Source organism: Leptonychotes weddellii, chromosome 12 (genome assembly GCF_054177405.1).
Source record: "Leptonychotes weddellii isolate Sample4059 chromosome 12, ASM5417740v2, whole genome shotgun sequence".
NCBI classification, from domain to species: domain Eukaryota; kingdom Metazoa; phylum Chordata; class Mammalia; order Carnivora; family Phocidae; genus Leptonychotes; species Leptonychotes weddellii.
In genome coordinates this window covers 17047891-17069357 of record NC_138380.1, presented here as the reverse complement: position 1 = coordinate 17069357, position 21467 = coordinate 17047891, and the positions used below count along the sequence as shown (strand labels likewise).

Sequence of the window (21467 nt, the reverse complement as noted above, 5' to 3'; positions counted from 1 at the left end):
TAATAAGCATTTGTTCCTTTACTTAAAAAAAAGTTATTCTAAATACATAATCACTTCTGGATTAGATATGTTTAGAAATTTGCCAAGGGGATAATTTATGAAAGCTCATTTTTCCTCTTCTCCCTAGACCCATTTTATTTAGAAATTGCAAAGGAAGCTTTTTTTCTGCTTCTGTGCTTTTTATTAAAAAAAAAAATGTGTTTGTTGCTTCCATGCCACTCCATATGTTCTGTCTTTGTTGTTTTCATTTTTATCCTATAAAAAGTTTTTGTACCAAGTACTAAATAAGAGTGATGGAATATTATGCAACCATTAAGGCAGTAATAGTTTAGTTTTGTGACAAGAGCTTCAGTGCAAGTCCAACCACCTGGTTTGAATCTTAACTATGCTCTAAATTAACTATATAATCTTCAATAAGTTACTTAAACTTTCTAGTTTTTTTTAATCTATAAAATGAGAATAATAGAAATACCTATCTTAGAGGCTTGTTATGAAGATTAAATGAGCTGACATAGAAAGTGTCTTTTACACAGTGCTCTGTAAGTGTTAGCATATTTAACAATGAAAACGGTTTTTACACTTCTGTTCATTAGTAATGTATTTCAGTATAGAAAATGTTCAGGAGAGAACTTTAAATGAAAGATACTGTATATGAAGTGACATAGGATTACAACTATGAAAACAAGCACTTAAGCAATTTTAAAAGGCCTGTGATAAAATAGACCAAAATATCCATTGTGGTTTGTTTTAGAACCATTGCCTCCTGTTAATTTTTAGCTGTTGTTTTAGGATTTTTTTGGGGGGTGGGGAGCTGGTAAATTTGAGGTACTTATCACAGTACACAGTTGTTTTATTGATCTGTTTACTTGATTTTTGATGCTCTCTCCCTCTAGAATGGAAGTTTTCTGAGAAAGAACTCATGGTGGTCTTTTTCACCATTGTATATTTTGCGTCTAGTGCCTGCCAGAGGGTATCCCTTCAATAAATGTTTGTTGAATGAATATATTTATTTCTCTTACTGTTCTGGAAGTGTTTTCCAGTTATGCTAGAAGAAAATTTCTGTTATACTAGGGTGGCAAAAGCTATTTTAAAAACATTATCTCAGCCTTCCCAAAGGCGTACCATTGCTCTACAATTCATGGTGAGGTAGCAAATACTAAGAAAATGTTTCTTACGTTACATTTTGCCTTGGTTTTTTTGAAGTGGCCGTTCCAACTCACAGCCTTTATTGATTTTAATTTTTTTCTTTAGCTTCTTAATCCATCTAGAAAAATCCTACATGGGTTGATTTTCCACAATTTGGTTTTAAACATACTAAAGCTCTTCTTTTTTAGTGAGGGTAATTGGCAGTTCCGAGTTACGTAGAGAGCTTCAGTTGTTTTTGCTAGTTATGTATTACCGTAAAGCCTTATTGTAAGTGAAGAAATATTCCAGTTTTTAAATTCAAAATATTGTACCCAGGTTAATTTAGGCGGGGATTCCTTCAGTGGTTTACTCAGCATTAATTTTCTCAATGCCAGAGTCGCTGGTATGTTTTTCACCCACTGAGCCCTGGTGCATCTCTGCCTAAGGCTGAGTTACATGCACATGTGTGAGTGGGAAGAGGTACTTGTTTCTGTGCCAGAGATTTTGCTTTGCAGTAAAAGTAGGCCTTGCGTTCAGGGTTGAGATTCATAAGGTTCTCTGATAGCTCTATAATTCAGTGCTCATTTTTGAAGAAGAAACTTCAGCAAGAGGATTGTAACGATACACACAGGGTCAATTCAAACAGAATGCAGAAACCTTTTCATCTGTTGCTAAAAAATTTCACAGTTGCTGAGATGCAGCCCATCTTTCCCATGATTCCTTATTCATCTGCCAGACTGACAGCAGCTCATCTACCATGGTTCTTAGAAGTCAGCCCGGAATTTTCTCTTTTCTAAAGAGGGGCTCAATGAAGCACTTTGGAGAGAGCCAAAACAAAGGAGCCAGAGAGAAGGAGAGAAGAAAATAGGTTGAGGGAGTCTGAGGTTCAGAAGAAGGTGCTTACCCTCATACAGCCACACCAGCGGAAAGGGATGTCAAGACAAAAGATATGTTCTTTCAAGCAGCACTTAGGAAAGCATCTACATCATCCGTGGTAGAAGTGACATAAATTAGATGCATGGAGTGAATTGTGGAAAAGCATTTTGTCACTCTGAAGGTCTTCTTTTCGTTGAGTCCTTAAGTCAGGTCAACTCCAACTTGCTAATAATTCCGTTTCCTGAAATTCTATTATTGCTGTAAATTAAGACCTGTTATTTTTTTTTGTTTATATAATATTGGAATGCGTTGCAATGAACACACGCAGAGCACTTACTATAGAATGTAACATAGTCTAGAATAAAGACAGCTACATAGAATAAAGACTATATACTTAGTAGAAAGAATAAATGGTAAGTAACATCCTGCGGACTTTTATCCTGAACCAGGATACTGATTGAGGATAATCTGGGAAGTATAGAAAGTTGCAAAGGGAGCCTCTTCATTTCTAGATGGTGGTTCTCTATTGGCTTGGTTCACTTTCCCTGGATGCTATTCTTCCTCCCATCCCTGAAGACCACCATGCATAACACAGTGATACAGAAAAGTTGATGTTTGTCCCAGGAAGGTGCAAAAGCATCATGTTTGGATTGCAAATTTCAGTGGCAAATTCTTCATGTTTTCCTTGAGCCCTCCTTCCATATTTCTTTCAAGTATCATTTAAATCCAACTTAAATCCAATTCTTCTTTGAAGAATTTCCCCTAGTCTATTCTGTCAGTGTAAAAGATTCCGTATTTTGAAGGTAAAAGCCAAGATATTTAAGATATTTAATAATTTGTGAATTGGTTTTGAAGTTCACATACATTGAAATGTCTGTTGGTAAAGTGATAATGATGTATCTTTTGACCTTTATGTGTTGAATTGCTCTGCTCAAAAATAAAGGTGGTTTGAGCGATTTGACCCCTCACTGAGCCTGCAGCCTATCTATGTTAGCCTCTTTATTGCTCCTCTCTACCCACAACTCAACGTAACTGTTCGTATTCTGAGGCAGTGTTTAAAATCTGTATGACTCAGCAAGAAAAACCAGCAACCAGGGAGAGTATTTATTTTCTCGCCTATCAGCCATCACCACATAATTGCAACATCTACATCCTGATTGAAATTTTAGTCTTTTAGATTTAGAATTGATCGTTAACTTTTTGCTCCCTGCTCTCACACTGAAGAAGAAGAATCCACACTCAGAGGCTAGGAGACCAGTAGCTTTTCTCTTCCTAGGGGTATTTCCCTTAAACCTTCTTTTTGTGCTAGGCCAACCCCATTATTTGCAGATCTGGGAACTGTTGGTGTAGTATGAGCTGAGGCACTGCAAAGCTTGTGTCACTCCAAAATATTTTTTATTAGGGCGTGCCTGGCTGGCTCAGTCGGTAGAGCATGCAACTCTTGATCTCAGGGTCTTGGGCATAGAGATTACTTATAAAAAATATTTAAAAACCAAGAAAATAGACAAAATACTTTTTACTAACCAGTTATTAAGCTAACATCTTTATACCTGGCCTTAGATGTCTACTAGCAGAATTAATACTTTGGATTAGTCAATCAACCAGAGGATATTTTCTTCAGAAGGTTACTTGTTTAAAATTACGTGGTTTTGAAGGAAGACCTTAGATCCATCCCAGAGGTCTACAATGACTCTTCTTCATTAACACATTTTATGTGTAAACTAGGACAAGCTTCAAGAGACGGAATGTGAAGCCTACCAATGAATGCACCCCCGTGATGGGAGAAACCACGTGACTGGGAAGTCCCAAGTGGAAAGCACCAGACTGGGAAGTCACTTCATAGTTTCATGGGGGGGGTCCCCAAGGTCACTCCTATGTTTGGAGATTCACTAGAAGGGCTCAGCATATAGTTGTACCATGGCTAAGATTTATTACAGTGATATGGTAACTAAGGATATACATTTGGCTGATAAGGGGGAAAAAAAGCACAGGTAAGGTCTGTAGGAATTCATGTACTGGTTCCCTTATGCTCTCTCCCTCCCATGTGGAGGAGGGGGTCACACACAGTACACCCCTCTCCCAGAAACAAAAAATGCAACAATGTGTCTGTCTGAGAGATTCAGCACCCAAGGTCAGGGACTGGTTGCTTGGTCACATAGGCATCCTCTGCCTAGCATATACCAAAATTTCAGACTCCAGGAAGGAAAGCCCAGTGTTTGGCATAAACCGCATTGTTTGTACAACAAATAATGTAGACACAGTAAACCACCCTTATCAGTTAGAGAAAGGTGAGAAAACTTTACAAATATTAGCCAAGGGCCAACTTTGCAAGCAGGCCCTTCTTAAGAGAGCAGCCTCAGGCTTACTGTGTTAGTCGTTTTCTGCACAAGGGTACTAAGCTTCAGTGTTTTTGCTAGACAGCTAACGGGCAACATGACATATAGGTTTAAGAGCCAGGACAGTTGGCTTTAGGTATGATCTCTGTTCTCATAGATGTGAAATACTTCCATCTTTATATCAGCAAAGATGATTCATTGTGGTAGTAATTTGGGGGATCTTCATTACTTGGAAATTAAAATCAGGAGAGTCTAGTGTCGTGCTCTTCTTTCTTTTAGGAATCCCTGCCCTAGCTGATAGACTTCAGTGAAGTCTAAAGAGGTGGTGAAAAGGAGAGAGATTTCCTCCAGATGACCTACTTTATAATTTTATCCCTGCCTCTGGATCCTGATGAATGGGAGCCTGTATTAAAAGGCTTTATGTATTAATCAGACTGAAGAATTCTAAAAATGTGAATTAATTGTTTCGAGTTCTGTTCAGTCTATGCCGTAGGTGGTTCTGATCTGGTCAGACTTCAAAGGGATAATATTATGTCTAAAATACCCTATTTTAAGCACCGAGCAGGATCCAGGGTGAACTAGTATTTTAACATCAAATCAGTGGTAGAATCTTTTTTCCTCACTAATTTCCTCCCGTTTTTACACCACCTTGAGGTTCCTTCCACATAAGAAGAATCCTAGCTACTTAGGGAACATACTTTTGCCCTTCTTTGTTGCCTTTCCTACAGGTTAGCTGGCTTTTTCTGGGCCACTAGATTTTGTTGCCATGAAAACTAAACATATATGCCTCTGAGACCAAAATGAGATCTCTGGAAATTTATCTGAAGTGAAGGAAAGCTACGAGGCCTAATGCTAGCATTTTCTGCTCATCTGCAGAGAAAGGAGTGTGCATTAGAATTATCTGGGGATTCAGATCACATGGGCTTCTGTTTCTCTACTGCGTCTGCCTCCCATTGTCCCCAAGAGTATGGATTCTGTATGCTCTTAATAGTGAGCCATAGTTATCAACGTTAGTGGAAATTTGTATTTCAAGCATATTTAGATGCCAGTATATATAAGAAGCATTGGCTTGGGGCCTGGGTGGGTCAGTGGGTTAAGCATCCAACTCTTGATTTTGGCTCAGCTCATGATATCGGGGTTCTGGGATCGAGCCCCACACTGGGCTCCGCACTCATCAGGGAGTCTGCTTGAGGATTCTCTCTCTCCCTCTCCTTCTGCCCCTCTCCCTGCTCGCATGCTCTCTGGCTCGCTAAATAAATAAATAAATAAATAAATAAATAAATAAATAAATAAAATCTTAAAAGAAGAAGAATCATTGGCTTAAAACACTTTTTCCAGTGTGTCCATTGAACACCAGTTTCTCATTTTGGCTTTATATGTGCCTCCCTAGATGGAGATTCGGAGTACCATTGGTAGATCACTGGTTTCTTCTGGAATGAATATACATAGAAAGCAGAAATGCCTATCGTGCATCATTGGGGAGACTGGGGAGACCAGTTTTAAAGTGAGACAGTGTGGGTCATGAGATGAGTAGCTGATGTATGAGGGAATTATAGACTTATTTTGAGCTTTTTCGATGGAAAAACTTGAGAAAACGAATTTTTGGAAAATGCAAAGATTCTTGAAATGCAAGTCAAACTACCTGGAGAAGTCATTTGTATTTTATATCCACATATGCAGATTAGCATGGAGGAGGACCACCAAAGAGAAAGTAATTGATCTCCTGACTGGTTTACTGAATCCTTTGAGTTTCTTGTTTCCATTGAAGACCATTAAAATATTTGGAAGGCCAGTGTATTTGATGGTCACAAAAGGACCTTTAATTGCTTGCATAAAGTTGGATCCTGTATTTTTCCTTTCCCAACAAAGTGACATTTATTAGCATTTCTCTGGTAGTTATTTGTAATTGCACTAGTGTTCACCAGTCCCAAATGTTACAATTAAATCATTTGAGATTCCACTCATGTTTTAAAGCAGATGTAACAGCTCAAGACTTCTGCTTGAAATCTAGAGTTCCAATTAGTCAAATATCTGGGGTGGGAAGGGTTAGTAAGGGAAAGACCCAAGAAAACACACTGCCCAAAATAGTTTGAAATTTCCTTGCTGCTTTGCCTCCACCCAAATTTGATTTGTCAGCATGTAAGAGGGTGTTACATCTTCTAAGAAACTGTTTGGTTTCCATTTCATTCAAGTATAATTGGTTTTCATGGACTGAATTGAAGCAGGAAAGCAAAAGTTAGGTGGGTGATGTAAGTGGGTAAACTCCATATATAGCAGCATCTTGGTTTGAGTGCTTGTTAGGCTTTGTTCTTTGTTTCCATCGAAACCACAGTTTCATGGACAGCTCTTTTTGTCATACCGGCTTTTGCGTGTTGGCTTAAAACACAGGTGTGATACGTCTAATTGTCTACTTTAGTTTCAGGAGCCCTTGAAACTACCCTCTTAATTACCACTCCTTTCATTTGGAATAGCTACTCTATGATAGCTGCTGAACTGTCGAATTTATTTTCTTTAGGACCAGCATCTAAAATCTCTTTTGCCAGTCACTCTTCCTTTTCCTGGGGACTCACTTATGTCTCTGCAACACTTATGAATTTGGTTTTCCCCACTGCTTGCTCTTACTGTGCTGCAGTCGAAGGGAAGCTGTGGAATTAAGAGGCAAGAGCATGGGTGGGAGAGTCTGAGTAGTTCTGGGTTCATGACTGGCTTTGCTGTTCACGGTCTCTCTGAGTGTGGTCCGGTCAGCTCACTTTGCAGAGTGGGGATATTCTCATCATAGAATGGGACTAATGGCACCCATCTTTCTGGAATGTTTGTTTTTTTATTTGTTCATTTTTTGGTGTGTGCATTCTTTTGTTCCTTCCTTCAGAGTATGTGTGGAGCACTTACCCTGTGTCCAGCTCTGTGCCAACAGTAGGGCTGTCAAGATGGATGGACATGGTCTGTGCTCTTATGATGCCTACAGTATAGTGGGAAAAGTGGACATTAAAACTAAAGTAGTTACAAGTACGATCACTGTTGAAGAGCAAAAAAGAGTGCGCACAGAAGGCCATTGGAGCATTTCAGGGGAGAAACAAAGAGAAGCTGCCATAGTTCATTTGGGCTGCTATAACAAAATATCATAGACAAGTGGCTGAAACAACAGACTTTTATTCCTCACAGTTCTGGAGGCTGGAAAGTCCAAGATCAAAGCATCAGCAGATTCAGTATCTAGAGAGAGCCCCCTTCCTGGTTCATAGATGGCTTTCTTCTTATTGATTCTTCACATGGCAGAAGGGGCAAGGGAGCTTCCTGGGGTCTTTTTTATGGGGGCCCTAATCCATTCGCAAGGGCTGTACCCTTATGACCTCATCACCTCCCAAAAGCCCCACTTCCAAATACCATGACATTGGGAATTAGGTTTTAATATATGAATTTTAGGGGGACATTTAATATATGAATTTCAGTCCATAGCCATCAAAGTTTTGTTTGGTTGGTTTTTGGCCAGGGGAGGGAGACTGAGAGAAGTCATGGGCAACTTTGCTCAGCAAATAAATGTTAACTTCATGGGATATTGTCATCGAAGATGAGCTACAAGAGGGCCATGCTTTGCTGCCCTTGGCAAAGTTTGCAAGTCTTTCTCCAGAGTCTGGAGTTTTCCAACTTGTCTGAACCTTTGAACTCTCCGCTCGCTCTGTCAGACACTGTCCCACATCATTGCCTGCATCTGACCCCGTGTTTTGTTAGTGTTACCCTGCCTAGGAAAAGCCTGCTTCCTTTCTCTGTGATGTGGTCTCTCCTGCTACTCTGACACCATTCCTTTTATCCTGTGGAATACTCTGGATGTTTTTCTCCACTGTGTTGACCATCTCTTTCAAAGATCAAAGAGCTTAATCTCTTTAGAATGTGCTTTATTTGTGTGTTCTGAATCTTTTCAGCCTAAATTTATAAGTCTAGCAATCTTTCATCTATTAGGAATGTGGATACCAAGAAGCTGAAATAACTTTTCTCTCCCAAGACCAATTCTGTAGTCTTCATTGTACCTATTTGTTTTTTAAAATCTCCTATCTTACACTGATCTCACTGAAGCAGGGGCTGGAAAATACTCATTGTTGGATCACCGGCACACCCAAGAATATGACACATGGAAGATACTTGATGTTTTTAAGTAAGGAAGCATACTACCGAACAGTCAGGCATGATCTTAGATTCCACCTAAACAACAACCCAAAACTCTAGAAATGAGATATGTCACTGTCTGATAGGTCAGTGAGATGTCATTAGTGCTGCAAAGATGTGCAGGAGGAATCAGATGACCTCCACGTGGGAGGTCCAGGGAGCCTCTGTGACCATTACACCATTGTCTTCGTCTGTTCAGGCTGCCCTAAGAAAATACCAGACTGGGCAGCTTATAAATAACAGAAATTAATTTCTCACAGTTCTAGGGGGTGGAAATCCTAGATCAGGGTACCAGCCTGTGTGGGTGAGCACTTTCTTCCGGGTTGTGGACTTCTTGTTTTATCCTCACCATCCCAGGAGGAGAGGGGAGAAAGAACTCTGTGGAATCTCTTTCACAAGAGCACTAGTCCCATTTTTGAGGGCTTCACTTTCACAATCACACCTCAAAGGCCCCACCTACTAATACCATCACCTTTGGAGGCTGGGATTTCAGTATATGAACTGAAGAGGGGGGACACACAAGCATTCAGACCATAGCAATTATTCATGTTAAATCTTGGAGGATGGCAAAGATTTCTTCAGGTGAACAAGGAAGGAATGACATCCTAACCTGAGAAATTGAACGCGCCGATAGCATAACACTGGAAAGATGCTCACACATTTGCAGAACTACAAGTCACCCCCTGAACCCAGAGTGCTGGGCATGTGTGGAGAGGCTGGAGAGATTGGGCTATGGCTGGAGCCTGGGGGCCTGTTACGTAGAGGGCTAGTAAGTTTGGATTTTCCGAGTTGGGGAGCATTGAAGGAATTGAAGTCAAAGAATGGTTGGAATGTCAAGAAAGGGTGGAGGAAAGGGAGGAGGAAATGATATCGTTCCTAACAACAACGTGCCAGACAGTATCTACACCCTTCATGTGTACTAACTCACTGGTGTAGAGAATATTCTGAACTGGGCAAAATCAAAGGCAATGAGAACAGTGTATTATAACATTTGGGTTGAGAAATGATGGGGTCTTGAACTAAGGTTGTTTGAGTAAGGCTGGAGTAAAGGGGTCTCATCAGAATTGACAGGTCTGGGATCATCCACTGGAGGTGAAGGAGAGGCAGGAGGCCAGGACGACCTCTCCAGCTCTGCCTCGGGCAGGTGGGTATGTGGCAGTGCCTTTCTCTGAAATCGAGACTGTAAGACTAGGAGCAGGCTTCAGGGCAAAGGTGATAAGTTTAGATTTGACCTTGGAACACTTGGTCCTGATGAGACAGATACCCAGGAGGAGAGCATTGGTTAGGAATACCTCTCAGGGGCTCCCGTGGGTCGCGGGGGGACGTATATGTCAGGGAGTCTCTGGTATTGGGGTGGTAGTTGAAGCCATGACAATAGTCGAAATGGACTAGGGAGTTTATTCAGTAAGGGTGACACCTTAGAGAATACCCCCACTTCAGGAATGGTCAGAGGAAGGAGGACCAAGTGATACCACTACAAACTACTGTAGTTCTTTCTTTCTTTCTTTTTTAAGGTTTTATTTATTTATTTGAGAGAGCACAAGCGGAGGGCGAGGGTTGGGAGAAACAGGCTCCCCGCCGAGCAGGGGAGCGCAACATGGGGCTCGATCCCAGGACCCCGAGATCATGTCCCAAGCCGAAGGCAGTTGCTTAACCAACTGAGCCACCCAGGCGCCCCTACTGTAGTTCTTTACCATGATAAAATGTCCATCCGTCATGACTGTATAGTATTGATTGGTTATGTGAGGTGATGTACTACGAAAGATACATAGTAACACTTTAAAATCCAACTTGGTTTTACTTTAAATTTAATGCCAACAAATAGGATAAAACATCCCATGCCTAATTATTAGTAAATTATAAGTTAATAATTACTAAAGTTGAGTATTTTTCTCTCTTAGAATTTAAAGGAGCTACTAAGTATTGTTTCTAGGATCAGGTCTAAAGCTGCTCAGAGAAACTGAATTGATTTCTTTTTCTCTACACACATGTCCTTGTGGTTATCAAGGAAGAATAGTTCACATTTTCCTATAGATTTATAAACAGCGTATTTTAGTTGGTGATTAGTAAATGTTTCTTGATAATGATCATTTTCCTATAGAAAAAGAAAATCTTGGCATAAAGGCCAACGCTGCGTTTCTCCCATATGCCTTCCTCGGTAAACATAGTCTATTTCAAATATAATTCCGCTGCTGAGGATCAGACCAAAGACCACCAGAAACAAGTGCTAACAAATCCTGCATTCCCCAGCTTAGTTACCACAAGGCCTACTAGATGCTGTAGAAAGTTCTTCACAATGTTGGGAAGCCATAGGAAGTAATCAGTAAGCCTTCTGTATAGAATTTTTCAAAGGTGTTACAGTAGAGTAACAGCAACGCTGAATTCCATTCGCTGAATGCTTGTTATGGGTTAGGTTCTGTGCCAATAGGTACAATACATGTCTTCTCTCTTACCCTCACAACCCAGCGTCCACACACGCTGAGCTTCTTAGGCTCTTTCTTCAGATGTCCCCGTTTGTAATTTCTCTATGTCGACTCATGGTGGAAAGTTTGCTCTGAATATCTTGCCTTCCCTTCTCTGTGGCACCCCTTCATCCTCAAGCTTATTTCCCCAAAGTCTGCATGGTGGCTCCCTGCACCATGAAATCATCGAGAAAACAGTATTGATACCAGTGAAATATGTGGATGAAGAAAAAAAATTACCATTCCTTTACAACATAACAGCCTTTTTTTAGTTCCATAGCCTCCAGTCATTTTCCTCCTGCATATATATTCATACACTACCACATGTACTAATTTGTATTCTGCTTTTCTTCTTACACATCATATTTTTTCATATTTCCATATAATTTTCATAATTATCATTTTCATTATAAAAACAGTATTACCCCATTACAGAAAATAAATCACCCATAATTACCATCTTGATGACACTTCTTGCTTGTTTTCTCTAAGTACCTGTGTTTCAAGTTAAGGGGGAGGGTGGGTATGTTTAAATAGCTAAGGAAACCTCCACTGACACTTTGTTTTTATTTTGATAATGTCACTTTTTAAAAAAAAAGTTCTTTCAGATTCACTTAACCTCTCTGAACTTCCATTGTTCCAACTTTCAAATGAAGGTATTGAGCTTTATTGTCTCTAAGGTTATTTCTAAAGTCCTTCTACAATGTAGCCGGTCTGTGACTCCATTTTAATGTAATAAGCCTTGATGGCATTGATAGTTCTTTGCTTTTTTTTCTTTCTTTCTTTTTTTGTCCTACACCCCATTGAAAATGTGGTGAAAGCTTTGGACCCTCTCCATTTAAAAATACCACAATGCACAAACACAAAAAATATTTCATGCAAGACCATCTGGGGACCAAGAATCTTCTGCTCTAAGCACAGGAAAGGAAAATTTATGGAAATGACAGGATTCAGAAAGTATTTCCTTTTTGGGAGGTAGGAAAAATGATGTGGTTCCTCTTTCTCTAATATTGTGCAACCAAGAAAGCAGAAAATGGGAAGAAATTCTAAAAAAGCACGTATCAAACACACTGTAAAGTTACGTAAAAATATTGACTAAAGTGAGTTTTGAATATTTGGGTGTGATTAGTTTAGGGCAGTCACTGTGACTGTAGTCAAAGATGGTGACTCTTGGAGCTACATGGAAGTACTGAACTCGTGCTTCCAGGAGGAAAGGGGGAAAATGGGCATGATCATGATTGTCTGGCTGTGCTTTAAAAATACGTATTAAAGGGGCTCCTGGGTGGCTCAGTCCGTTGAGTGCTAACTCTTGGTTTTGGCTCAGGTCGTGAACCTCAGGGTCAGGATCATGGGATTGAGTCCCGTGTCAGGCTCCACGCTCAGGAGGGAACCTGCTTGGGATTCTCCCTCTTTCTCCCTCTGCTCCTTGCCGCCCCCCCAAATAAATAAACAAAATTTTTTTAAAAAGTAGGTATTAAAGGACTAAATATGTTCCCTAGCTTCATTGTACGTTATTGCTAAATCTGTCTATGCAACTGGTTGGTCAAGATTTTGTTTACTGTTTGTAAGTGGATAAGCAGATACCGACATCCTGCCTTTATACGGATGAGACCCTCTTCCTACATGTGAAGGCAGTGGCTCCTACTTTAAAATGTGATTATAACGGGGAAATGATGTAATGTTGAATGTAAGCCATTGAACATAAGTTACATTTTATGGCTCTAGTTAAATTGCTTGGGATTTTTCTGCTGAGTTAAAGAAGACAGGAGGGAAAAGTAGTTTTAGAAAAAAAATATGAAGCGTCTCATGTTTTAAGATGTAGATGTTGTTTGCTTTGTGATTTAGATGTTTAAAAAAGTATCAAGAGGATGCTTCAGCTTTGGAAATGCCCTAGTTGAGACGGGAGAGAAGAATATCAGCAAACAGCTCTTTTCCTGAGAGACTGTGGAGTCATCACTAAGAGACTTCTTGATACTGTGCTAACAAGATAATGGATTCTTCTAAGAGTTATCACATCCTATTGGTTCTGTTTCTCTGGAGAACCCTGACTAATATAGTACTGTTATTATCCCCATTTTCAAACAGACAAGGAGACTGAGTCCTAAAAAAAATGTAAATAACTTGCTTGAGTTGACACAGCAAGTAAGTTGTGAAGCAGGGATTGGAACTCAGGCTGACTGGATCCACATCCTGCTTTCTTATCCGGAGAGGTGAAGGAAGGATCACTTTCAGGATTGCTTTTATTTTCTGTTCAGTCAGGGAATTCTAAATTGTTGGACTCTTTAGGAAACATCTTTAAAATGCTACTGCTTATGACTGACCCAGAAGGAAGGTCAAGAAGCTAGCATAAAAGAATTAAATCAATGCATAATTTATTCATTGAATTGAATGGATATTTATTGAATGCCTGTGATCTCTCAGGCACCATGCCAGACTCTAGGGATACAAAGATGAAAAGACCAGGATTCTGTCCCCAAGGGGCATATCCTGCTGTCTAGGGGAGACAGACATGCAAACCAGCAGGTACGCTTAGGATAAGAGAGTTTCGGTAGTGAAATATGTTCAAATGCAGTGAGCTCATTGGAGATGAACACATAATCTTCTTTTCACCCCTATTTTGTGTATGTATATAGATTTTTTGTAAGTAGAACAGGAACACCGTATATAGTTATACATTGAAAAGTGTGGGTGGGTGCATGTGTGTGAGGTGTGTGTATGTATAAAGTAGCATTAATTTTTCTTGCCTGGATACCCAAGGGATTCTTAATCTTTGAAGTTTAATAACATAACTAAAATATATAGTATTTTTTTTTCTGTGATACATTGTGCCTTTTCGATCTTTAGATTATAAAGAATATAAAGATCACGTTGTTCTTGAGGAAAAAATCAAGAATTAAAGTGCTTTGGCAGTTTGAAGTACCTAAGAAGAGTTGAAATTTCCAGGCATTTCTGGAGGGTGGAGAAGGGCCAGAGGCAACTTGATAGGCTAGGCAGTTTTAAATATGGTCAAACTTGTGAGATTCAGGGATTGCTCCCCATGCCAAAGATTCCCTCCCTCCAGCTTATAACAGTGCCTGAAACTGTGCCATTAAAATCTGCTAGGTTAAGGCGTTTTGCCCTAAATGGGTTATGTAGAATTCTGTTTTGCAAAATGTTAAGAAAAAAAAAAATCTATATACATACACAAAATAGGGGTGAAAAGAAGATTATGTGTTCATCTCCAGTGAGCTCACTGCATTTGAACAGGGGAATAATTCCATAAGTAAATAAGAATAGGATTGGAAAACACTACAACTAATTCCCTTTTTAGTAATTAATTACTCCTTAAGATAATAAAGATCCTAAAAAGTCCCATAATAAGAAAAAAAATCATTTACTTTTATTTATACCAGGACTTCCCAAATTTATATGACCACATAATTCTTTTTCTCCTGGAATATTAGATGAAGACATTATTTTTCTGAATTTAAAATTCTAATGGATCTGGGAGCAGCTAATCGATGATGATTAATAATAACAAATTAATGATGTAATAAAAATAATATCTAAGCTTCAGTGCATATTTACTGTATCCCAGGCGCAGATCTAAAGTGGCTTTATATGTATTACCTTATAAAATACAACAATCCTGTGACCTTCCTCATTTTACAGATGAAGACATTTAGGCTTATCAGGATTGCATACTTGTGTCATGGTTACACAATTAGTAAATGGCAGAGCCAGGATTCAGACCTTGCAGCCATGACTCTAGGACCTCTCTCTTATCCCCACTGGGTAGTGCCACACATAAAGTTAGCAGATATGTGCGGCCTAGAAGCACTTCGTCATTGACCCCTTTTCTCCATGCCAGCAAGCCGAGAAAAGCACCTTGCTGAGTCGGAGTCCTGATGGACAAGGAGGGAGAGGAGTAAGGAGAAAGGATGCTGGTCTTTGAATGTGGGGGGGGGGGGGGAGGGAGGGTGGTCAGAGTTCAGGAAGGAGTCCAATAGAAGAAAAGTAAAGTGCGTTGGTGGTGGTACCCTTCACCTGCTTTCCAGTTTGGTCTAGAGTTAGCCTCTAGCATAAGAAAAGAAGACACAAGAAATACAGAAAAATGAAGAGCAGAGTACAGGTTAAAATTAATCATTGCCTCCAAGTCAGCACCAGTCTGACCAAAGACGAAAATGAGAGGACAAGTCAAATCCCTTACAGGAAAAATCACCGGGAGATAACCTCCGTTTTTACCCATCCTGTTGTGATGCTCAGTTCCATGTAGTGAGACTCTTCGTAGACCCTGTGGACACAGCAAATACATTGAGTCAGATGTGTACAACAGAGACATTCAGGAACCCTTGTCCTTTCTCTGCTGGTGTTTTTTAGCGAGGAGAGTAGCATTTTGGTGTAGTATTTCTGGACAGTAACTACGTTTGAGGATTCGTACTACTTTTTTTTTTTTCCTTAACAGAAATTTTTTCAGAATACTGGGTTTCAGTGACGGAATAGGATAAGGAAGGACATACATATTGTAATATTTCCTTTAGCGAATGTCGGTTCCTAGAGTAAGGGTGAAGACCAGAGGGAGGGCTATCCAATCGCTAGAAACCTGTCCCCCTTGAATCTCAGAATCCAGTGTCTTCCAGGACAAGTCTCCACTCCCCCCGACCTCTATCTGATGCTAATACGCACACCTGTGCTTTCTCTCTGCTCCTCCAGTGAATTCCGTTCTGCCCAGCTGGTTTGGCCTTCTGCCATCCTAGGTCTCATTTAGGAAAGACCTTGACTGGTCCTCTATCATCTCCACTCTACTACAAAATCTTTCCAAAAGAAAGAAGTTAGAATTAACATAGCATGTCTAATGTCTATCAGGCTAATTTAAAAGAAGTCTTTTTTCTAGACAACAGAAAGTTCTCTGTAATAAAAATATTTACATGGCCCCGGAAATGGTTTCCTTATTTGTAAGCAGTAGCTGATACAGCAAAATTATAACAGAGTAAACATATTTATATCATTTCTTGGATTTTCCGTTATCATTATTTGACCTGTGTAATACCCACCTTTACAACTTGATGGCGAAAACAAGACAGCCCATTCACAACCCCACACCAAAATTTGCATGTATCAGCCTATCAATGATCAGATTGACTAAAGTGAGTTTTGAATATTTGGGTGTGATTAGTTTAGGACAGTCACTGTGACTGTAGGCAAAGATGGTGACTCTTGGAGCTACATGGAAGTACTGAACTCGTGCTTCCAGGAGGAAAGGGGGAAAATGGGCATGATCAAGATTGTCAAACAAACCGATAAATTAAGAATTTAGTATTAACGACAAATCTCCTGGGGCTTCACCTCCCCTAATTAAGAAGTCTTAAAGGAAGATTAGCATTTTCTGTTGATGTTTACCTCTGAAATTTTGAACAAAACAATGTAAGCAGAAGATACCCTGAGGAGCATTTTTGGAAAAATCCCAACAATTGCATAGCACCACACAGATGAAATGAATTAATTAACTTGGATAACACTATTTCTTCTAAAGCATCTGAAATAGACTCATGAAACTCATAAAAACCCTTGTATTTTCTAGCATATGTGAGAGTTTAAGGGTGCTTAAGAGCCTACTTTGAAAGATTTGCTAGGAAGCTCTCTTGACAGAATGTACTGTTGCCAGGTTGAAAGAAAAGAGGCTGCCTGTGGGATTATCCAGTTGTCAATGTCTTCATAGAATTGAGGACTGGAAGGAGACTTTAGAGCACTTCTAAACTATCTTTTTTGTTTTATTTTTAACCAAAGAGTGAACTGATGCATAGATTGGCTCTCACCTCCCTGAAAGTCCCATACCTAGTTTCCGTTAAAGAGCCAGGACTAGACCCCAGATTGCCGAAAAGATGAAGAGAAGTTGACTGCTTTTCCCACCCCACCATACTGCTTGACTGGTATTTGACTTCCTTTTCAGTGTGAAATCAACTTTGTTGATTGAAATAATAGCTGGTAAGTGTATTCTCTGTATGACTTGGTTCACTTCTAACCACCTCCCTTTATAACTTACCAGCAGTACTAATCAGTAAGCAAACCATTTTCACCTGGGCACAGTGATTTTTACCTATCCTGAAGAGACTGACAGAGTGGACAATTTAGGTTCCTGTCAGAAGGCTTTTCTTCTCTCTCCTCACATGAAACTTCACTTCTTCTTACCAAGAAGCAGTGAGCAAAAGGGGTGCCTGGATGCCTCGGTTGGTTAAGTGTCAGACTCTTAATTTCTGCTCAGGTCGTGACCTCTCAGGGTCATGAGATCGAGCCCTTTGTCCGGCTCTATGCTGAGTGTGGAGCCTGCTTAAGATTCTCTCTCCTTCTCCTTCTGCCCCTCCCCACTTGCCTTCTCTCTCTCTCTCTCTCTCAAAAGAGAAAAAAAAAGCAGTGAGCAAAAGGCACACGAAGAGATATGTGAATGCTCTTCACTGCCTCCTTGAGTTCGTCTCTCTCATGTCTGGACTTCCGTCTCTATATCTTTGGAACAGGAAAGAAAAAGCACAGGTAACATCAGGTAGCCAGGTAAAAGGAATGGAGACTTGTTCTGGAAGACACAGGATTCTGAGATTGGAAGGGGACAGATTTCCAGTGATTTGATAGCCCTCCCTCCCCTCTTCCTTTTTACTCTAGGAACTGACATGCTGTTAAGGGAAAACATTAAGATGGGATTATAAATTTTATAATCCCATTGGATACTTGGTTGTAGAAGGAGACAGATCTCTGAGTGGGACCCAAGAGGATACTGAAATTGACAAGATTTTTTTTTTCTTGTTTTCACGTGTATCTGTCCTGTCCCAGTATACAGTGATAGAATTTTCATCTTAAGTGATAAAATTTCAGATCCTGGAAGTTAACCTATTGGATTTGAACAAAATGAAATTACTGACTCTCAACTATATTTTACCTATAAAAAGGCAATTTCATATGGCTTCAGTTAAATAGTCAAAATCAGTAAGTGAGAGCCTGTATGTGTAAAAATGTCATAAATGGCTGGTGAATATTAAACATTATTAGAAACAAAAAACTGAACCTTAAACCATTTCCTTACCCTTGTCAAATGGTAAACTAACAGGTAGTCTTCTATTCTGCCAGGGGGATCGTTGATTGATACAACCACTAAGTATGGAAATATTTAAACTTAGTGTTTTTCACTTATAGATATTTATATCCAGGTAGTACACTGATATGTGAGTAAATATTTTTGCACAAATATGTTCGCAGCAGCTTGCTTATAACTGCAGAAAATTGGAAACAAACTAGCAATAGGGGAATGGTATTGTGCTACAGCCATATGACATAGTGTTATATAATAACTAAAATGCTATTTACCAAGTGTGTTTTTTTTTAAAGATTTTATTTGTTTACTTGTCAGAGAGATTGAGCAGGGGGTGCAGCAACCAGAGGGAGAAGCAGACTCCCCTCTGAGCAAGGAGCCCAATGCGGGACTTGATCTGGGATCATGACCTAAGCCAAAGGCAGACGCTTAACTGACAGAGCCACCCAGGCATCCCTTTACCAAGTGCTTTTAATGATACTGAAAAGGGTCTGGGATATAAGAAGGGAATAAAGTAGAATCGGAATGGTATATACAATGTGATCTTAACTATATAGTGTCTAATAAGAAAATGCACCAAAACATTGACAATGGTTATTTCCTTTGTACATTTCATTGTTTTGCAATCAACATGTATTGCTTTTATAATGTGGGAGGAGAATAATTGTTTTCTGGACATCAATATATAAAGTCAGGATGTCTGCCTGGCCAAAGGTGGCGTGTCTACCTAGAACCATGGACATCTGCATTTCTAAGAAGTTTCCAGGTGGAGTTGGTGCTGCTAGCCTGGGGACCACACAGAAACTTATGAATGATGGTTAGGTTTATTTAAAACAGGACTGAGCACCAAGTATAAATGGTTGTCTCTTTGTAAGTCACCCAGCTCTAGCAAATGAAAGTTTGGAGTATAGTTTGTTCACTGTCTTTTTATGTGTCTGCCCTAAGGACTCAGTACCATGCCTTTCCTCTCCGGATCCCCTTCACCTAGCACAGTACCTAGCAGCAACAAGAAAAATGTTCAGTTATGTTGGTTGGTTTATTGAATGAATTAAGTGGTAAAGAGCCCAGTTTTAAAATCGTAAAAAAGGGAATTAGACCACTGGTTCCTTTAACTTGCTAGCAATATAACGGTAAGTAGATTCCTTAACCTTCTGGTGCCCATTTGCTCATCTTTAAAGTGACTTCATGGAGTTGTTGGAAGGATTAGATGCATTAATATGCAAGTTTTAGAAGAGTGCTTAATAAACGCTAGCAGCTGGTGTTGCTTTTATACAGGGCTGCTTGCATTTTAATGTTTTCCAAGAAAGAAAAGTTACCTGAGTATTCAGCAAAACAGCAACAACAACAAAGAAAAAAAAAAAAAAAACATTGCAACACCATGCACCTTTAAGAGAGGAAAATTAGAGCCCTTTTATTAAGAACAAATCTTGGGGAAAGGACAATGGAGAAAAATGTTCTCTGAAAGCAGTTTGACAGATTTCTGCTAGACATTTCTGCTTTTAGTGGCCCTCACAGTCCCAGGATTTACCAACTATGGGACCTCTCAAAAGTACTTAAAAGTTTCTTCGTTTTCTTTTGATTTTTGTAGCCATAAAAACATAACTGTCGTGGATCAGTAGAATTTCTTAACCTTGTGACTTTTACCCATGTCTCTTACCTTAATGGTGACAGTACTGATTCCCTTATAGGTTACATGTGAAGATTAAATGAGGGATTGTGGCTATATGAGTGAGCAGAGTGCCAAGCAAACAGTTGATTCAACTTAATAAGTGTTTATTTTATTTTACCTCCCCACTTTCACTTCTGCTCATCTTTCTGCATCCCACAATTTCTATATGGTTTTCAAACGTTGAACAGATGTCAAGGTGTTTTTAACTGGGATTGGCATCCTTTCTGAAAAACTTCGCCAGAGGGTCGCAATTGAAAAAAAAATTATCCTTCTGATACCCCTGCCATTAAAAAGGAGAAGAGGTGCTCTAAGCGTGCAGTGAAGATATGAAGCCCTCTTTTCTAGTGCAAGAAGCTTCATGGATGTTTCATTGTGATGTCTCTAAGTTGGGGACAAATCCATTGACCCCTCTTAGGAGAGTTCCAACACGCTCTGGGCCGAGAGAATTTGGTCCAAGCGTACTGCATTTTACTGAGGCAGACACGCACTAGATCTGTTTGGTTTGAGGCTCTCAGTTCAAAAACTTCCTAGTCTGGGGCGCCTGGGTGGCTCAGTTGGTTGGGCGACTGCCTTCGGCTCAGGTCATGATCCTGGAGTCCCGGGATCGAGTCCCGCATCGGGCTCCCTGCTCGGCAGGGAGCCTGCTTCTCCCTCTGACCTTCCCCCCTCTCACACTCTCTCTGTCTCATTCTCTCTCTCAAATAAATAAATAAAATCTTTAAAAAAAAAAAAAAACAAAACTTCCTAGTCTTAGAGGACTGATTTCCTGTAAGATAGTTAGGAAAGAAACTCTGTATCTCAGATATGTACAGTTCCATTCAGTGTTCTTTTGCATAATATTAGAAATAATGAGAAAGTTAAGAGTTTCCAGTGTATTGAGTAGCTTGGTAAGTTACTTGCTATTAGCTAAGGAGTTGCTTAATATTGACCAAGCTTTTGCTAATCTGGAGAGCGTTGAGATCTGTTATACATATGTATAGACCTTTGTTCTTTGTGTGACATCTGCAAGGTGGTAGGAAAGACAGTAAATTCAAAATTCAAAGACCTGGATTTTGAGGGGGGAAAGGTGGCGGAGGAGTAGGGGACCCTATTTCAACTGGTCCCCGGAATTGAGCTGGATATCTACCAGACCACTCTGAGCACCCACGAAACCAGCCTGAGATGTAAGAAGATCTGGATCTCTACAAACAATATCGCAGGCAGTTGGTTTTGAGGTACGAAGCGGAGAGCCGTGATCCTGCGGGCAGATATCGGAGGATAAACGGCGGCGGGAGGGTGCCTGGCCGTGGGGATCCTACACCGCCGGTGAGGGACAGCCTCGCGCGGTGCGGACGGGCACAGACTCGCAGACCGGTAGCGTCGGGAAAGAACTTTAGGGCAGCCCCCGGGGTGGAAAACCAGACCGGCGGGGTCGCGCGCACGCGAACTGCAGCCGCCCCCCGACGGAAACCGGAGCGACGGTCGCGCGCACGCGAACTGCAGCCTCCGAGACAGAAACCCGGTGCGCCGGGGTCTCGCACGTGAACTGCAAACCCCGGGGGTGGAAACCCCAAGCGGCGGAGTTGCACACGTGCACGCGAATTGGGAGCGGCTGGCGGTTTTAGAAGACCAAAGGGCAGAGACGCGCCCCGACCTGGAGGCAGGACTGGGAGCGCTGCGGGGGGGTGCACAACCCAGGATGCTGCAGTTTATAGCAGCAGGGACAGAAACGGAGACGGTGTGGCCTGGAGAGCTCACTGAAGAACAGACTGCGGTCTCTCTGCTCTGAGGCAGAGGGTTGGAAA

General features: G+C 40.5%; 1 protein-coding gene and 1 long non-coding RNA gene across 2 annotated transcripts in view; both read left to right on the top strand.

Moving 5' to 3' along the window:
• EXOC4 (exocyst complex component 4) overlaps window positions 1-21467 on the top strand; it is a 675757-nt gene that overhangs the window by 388621 nt on the left and 265669 nt on the right. The window lies entirely within an intron of this gene.
• On the top strand, window positions 10396-16551 carry LOC145716474 (uncharacterized). Its single transcript, XR_014139129.1, has 2 exons — window positions 10396-11932; window positions 12803-16551. It is a non-coding gene; the product is annotated as an uncharacterized LOC145716474 (long non-coding RNA).